Source organism: Mytilus edulis, chromosome 6 (genome assembly GCF_963676685.1).
Source record: "Mytilus edulis chromosome 6, xbMytEdul2.2, whole genome shotgun sequence".
NCBI classification, from domain to species: domain Eukaryota; kingdom Metazoa; phylum Mollusca; class Bivalvia; order Mytilida; family Mytilidae; genus Mytilus; species Mytilus edulis.
In genome coordinates this window covers 84,857,271-84,862,544 of record NC_092349.1, presented here as the reverse complement: position 1 = coordinate 84,862,544, position 5,274 = coordinate 84,857,271, and the positions used below count along the sequence as shown (strand labels likewise).

General features: G+C 31.8%; 1 long non-coding RNA gene across 1 annotated transcript; it reads left to right on the top strand.

Moving 5' to 3' along the window:
* The first annotated feature begins 220 nt into the window (after positions 1-220).
* Positions 221-1,856, top strand: LOC139526848 (uncharacterized). The gene is made up of 3 exons (XR_011665199.1): positions 221-285; positions 799-990; positions 1,783-1,856. It is a non-coding gene; the product is annotated as an uncharacterized lncRNA (long non-coding RNA).
* Positions 1,857-5,274: the final 3,418 nt, after the last annotated feature.

The window sequence follows — 5,274 nt, the reverse complement described above, 5'->3', positions numbered from 1 at the left end:
GTGTTTGAGCTTTTGATTTTGCCATTTGATTAGGGAATTTCCGTTTGATTTTTCCTTGGCGTTCATTTGTTTGTGATTTTTCTTTTTTCATCAATAACAGCACGCCTTAAAACAAACACATCTACAAATTAATTTTTTTAAAAGGAAAATTCCCCCAAAAATAAATAAATATAAATGTTTTTATTTCCGTATTTATTCAGTAGTTTCTTTTGTTTTTTTAAGACTTTAAGAAAACAAAGATGAAGTACGCAGTGATTGCTTTGGTCGTAATTCTTGGTGTCTTGGGTAAGTATAATAAGATACTGTAGCGAATACAAAAATATAAACAAAACTAAACTAATTTTCGCCGAAAATACAAGTTAGATTGTATGTGCTTTTAAAACAAGGCGAAAATCGAAACAAGCGGAGTTTTTAATATAGTTTTCTAGTGCATATTCAAAGTACAAAAAAAGCAAAAAAAATAATTTTGTACCTTTTATTTGAAAGATATTTATCAGGATAAAAGGTTGCATTTTGTAAATACAGCTGATTTACAAACCATGACACGGATCAGAATAAAATTGACGGCACATAATATTTTTTTGTTATTCAAATGGCATTGATAGTTTTCTTATAAACAAATATTTGCTGATAGTGTGAATGGACGTCCGGACGAACTAACACAATTGCCATCCAACAAACAAGAGTCAATAACAATGTAAACGTTTTAACTTGTTGCCAAGTATTAGTCCTTGCAGTTAAGACGAGCTTGGTCTTCAAACATTGTTAGTGGTTTGATTTTGTAATGTTTTTTAACAGTTATCTCCGAAAGGACTACTGCAGATGTGGAGAAGTTTATTCGTCAATCGACAAGAAAAAACGAAAGCTTCTGCAATAAAAATGTTAAAAACTGTCCAAGTAACAAAGCTGATAAAGACTGCAATAAATGTTGTCGTCAAGCAGGATGTCAACGAGGTGACTGTGGACAGAAAAAGTGCAAATGCACCAAATGTAAGTCTATCATTTTTATGTAACTTATGTTATCATTCTAATGATATCTGGAAATCATAACCAACAATGGCAAAGTACAAACATAATGTATAAGTATAAAAAAAGATGTGGTATATGATTGCGAATGAGGCTACTCTCCACATTTGACCACATGGAACATAAATTAAGAACTATAGTCACCGTGAGGACTTCGGTTTATTAATATTGTTATCATTAATTTTTTTTGCTATAGCAATAGACGAAAACTTATTAGATTGTCACAGAACAGAACAAAAAGTCAATAAATAAGTCCCTCTATAAGATGCAAAGTATTCCAAAAGTTGTATTTATAATGAACATGATTGTTGTAAAATTATATTGTGAGAGTTATGTCCTTTATATGGAAAAAAGGACAGAAATATTAACTGACTATGCTTTTTGTGTACAGAATATGTCAATCGATTTACGAATTTCGAAACATATGTATACTACTGTTGCCTTTATTTATTGATATTTGAAACCAAACTTTATTACTTTTTAACTCATTTGTTTTCTAAATTAAAACAATGTTGACAATATGCTGTTGCCACTTTTTACATATTATATATTCATCAATGTATAGTGAATAGTTATTCTATTTTTCCTAAATCACTTATTAAGACTCAATTGTTCAGTATTTAATATTTAACCTTTTCCGTCTTTATCATTGTAAATTATTTGAAAATTGAAGAAAAATAAAAATAACTTGCATTGTTGTATGAATGTGATATTAAAAGTGAAAATAACTTTGAAGTTATTTCTTTTGTATTCCAGGTGGACCCATTTAAAGTAGTATCAGCCTGAACTTTGGATGCAGATTTTATTTCAAATAAAAACATTCATTGTTATCATATTTTCTGCTAGAAGTCTTCAACAATGAACAAAGCCATATTAAGCTATAAAATGCCCCGAAATAACAATGTAAAACGAGAAAACTAACGGTTTATTTATCAGTTTATGTACAAAAAATGAACGAAAAACAAATATGTAACACATAAACACAAAATCACTGGATAAATATACGAAACAAAAAGAAACTTAGGACAGTACAAAATATGTAAAGAGTCTAATCTAAAATAAAACTGAAAATAATCCTGTTACAAAATAAATATTTATATATATACCGAAAAGGTGACTAGATTCTCTTGAAGGGTAATTAGCATATTTTGAATTTTACTTAATATATTATTTACCAGCAATTTGAAAAATAATAATAAATACATATTTGAACAATACAACACAATATTTTTCACCACAGGGTCGGGATATTGTAACTTGATATGTAACATAGTTTGTCTGATTTTCCATTGAAAAAGTGTGAGGGTATCGACACATACACTACAGTTCCATATCGACCCTCTGATTGGTTTACCAGAAGATTGAAAATGGTCATGTGGTGTATGTTAGATATCAGTTGTTAACTTTGACACATGTAATTTACCAAATAAAAAAGTGATTGGCTATGTGTAGATACACCATAGGATGAACTAAATTTCACTCGAAAGTTAAGCTTTCTCGTGAAATTTAGCTCCTCCTATGGTGTATTTACACGTACCCAACACTTTTTAATTTGGTAACTATAACAAGGAATTCGAATGTGGAATGGTGGTAGCTAACCACTGATCCAAGAAAAGACACGTATATGTCAATAAACATGATATTAAAATAAGAAGATATGGTATAATTTCAAATGAGATGTCTGTTTATTACAAGCTATAGCAACTGGTAGAAAAAGCTCCAGTAAAATTAAATTGTATCAAGGATGGGAGAGGACTTGTTATCTGAAAGACAGAGAAAACACAAAATCCTTAAACATGATTTTTTTTATATCAAAGTCACGATTCAGCAACTCTTCAATATTCCCCACTATAGCATCCGACAAACGAACGAAACAGTTGTTTTTTTTTTTAGTAAGAACAACATTTTTATCAAACCACATTTATATCTTCAATATAAAAATAAGGAGATGTGATATGATTGTCAAAGTTTAAAAAATAAATGGATTTAAGCCATTATTATAGTCGGCTATAAAAGGTCCCGACATGAAAAATAAGAATCAATACCTTTCGAATTTAAACTGACGGCCTAATTCATAATAGAACAATTAACGAAAAATATATATATGACAGACATGAACCAACGACAACCACTGAACTACGGGCTCTTGACTTGAAACAGGTACATAAAGAGTCTGGTAGGGTTAAAAATGTCTGTGTGCGCTCATTTCTCCCCAAAACTAGCACAGCACAAGACCAAACTATAAAAAATCAGATGAATGATCGGATCATCTTACCAGGTGCGGATCCCGCCTTTCTGCAAAAGGGGGATCCAAACCACGGAACACACTGAAACGTTCACAAAATAAAAAAAAATAATTGGAAAAAATGGTGTTTCAACCACCAAAACTCCCTCTCCCCGCATACCGGATCCGCTTATGCAGGCTGCATCCATTCAAATAAAAGCTTCAAACATCATTAACACTTTTAAGTGTGTAATTTAGGTTTTAAGAGTATGAAAAAAACAATACCAAATAAGTAACTGTTAAATCGTAACAGAAAAAGGAGAGAAAAATCATGCCAGACATATATTGTATTGGATTGCAGTAGTTTTAATAAATATTTATATGACAAAAGTATCATGGAAAACATAAACTGATCATGAATGTGTCAGAAGAGATAGTAGTAAGCATTATCTACTTAAGAGTTATAATAAGTCATATGCCACTAGAAACTATTACAGCAAAATGCAATGAGTGTGTAGGAAAAAGTAATACCTTTGAATAGCTTGCTTGCTAGCCCGACCGTGAAGTCATAACAAAGTAAAGTAGGTTACCCGCCTTTCGGAGTAGCATGTCTAGTTGGTCAAACAATGAAAAGAAAAGCTCCAAGCGATTGTACAGGAAGGCTCCGAGTCATATTACAGTAAACTTGCAAGCGATTGTACAGTAAATAAAAATATCCGACATGGAGAAAATGAATATATTTAGATTTCTACTGGGACAATGGCTTTGAAACTTTCAGACAGGTAAGACTATATATCAGAAAAGGTACATGTGAAAATTCAGTTAGGAAACATTGATTTTTCGATGTTTATTTGACATTTTTGATCGCTGTTGTGTGACAATTTTGATCGTTTTACACGGAGCTCCACCATTCTAAGGAAAACGTTTGGATGCATATATCTTTCTTATTATTTTATTGGTTCATATTTACATAAAGAATGTTTTAGCTATCAAAACTTGAAGCAGAAACGTTATATAGGAACATAAGAGTTTGTCAAAGTTTCCATCAAGCAACTTGTTTTTTGCAAATGTCGGAGCACCGCTTGACAGTCTCTCGAATGACCAAATTATTAGAAAACCGTACAGTTCCGTTCCCACACTGTGCTTACGACACATGAAGACAGCAGACAAATACTTCGCAAACTTTTCATCTGTTAGGGGAAATATAGAAATTGACTCACAATTTCAGCTTTATTGACCTATTTGTAGATCTGGTGTTGTTGGACGTTTTTTGCTTTTTACAGTTTCTCTTTCGTCTGTGCTAAAAGCCCAACACATATAAAAGAGCACAAAGCGTCATTTGACGGGGCAAAATACTATTTTTTTTAGTTTTTCTTTCTTGATCTTGATGCAATTTGTTTCTCTCTATTTCTTTTAATTTTCATGATAATATTCAAATATTAAAACCATTAGTAAAAACGTCATTTTAGGGACGATTTATCCTATAGGGAGTGTTCCGAAAGTGTTTTTTTTTTTGGGGGGGGGGGGGGCGGGAAAGGGGGTGGGGTGGAAATTGGACAGTATTTTCAACATTCTTTTCTGTTTTATAATATATTTTCCTTATCTTTAGCAGTTTCCAACAACAGCAGACAGACATTAACACTTATTTCCATTCATTATTGTTGGATATGTTGTCTATTTTGATTGACAAGCAGTACCATCGGACATATATTCTAAATCACATACCCCCAGTTATGGTTGTGGCTTAGTCTTTTTTAATCAACTCATTTATTATCCTGATTACAGAGGCGAATATCTTTGTAAAAGACGATATTGCCAAATGATAGAAAAAGCTCACAATGGACTTTTGATAAACAATGACTTGTAATAGTCAAAATTGGTTTTAATAAGGCAAACTATAGATCTCTTGAAGAAGCAGCAAAGCTCTGTATGACAACAAAAAACTGCTAACAGGGAAATACCAGAATGGAAGTAGACCAGTCAAAAGCAAAGAACGGAAAACACTCAGCACACATGAAGAGCAA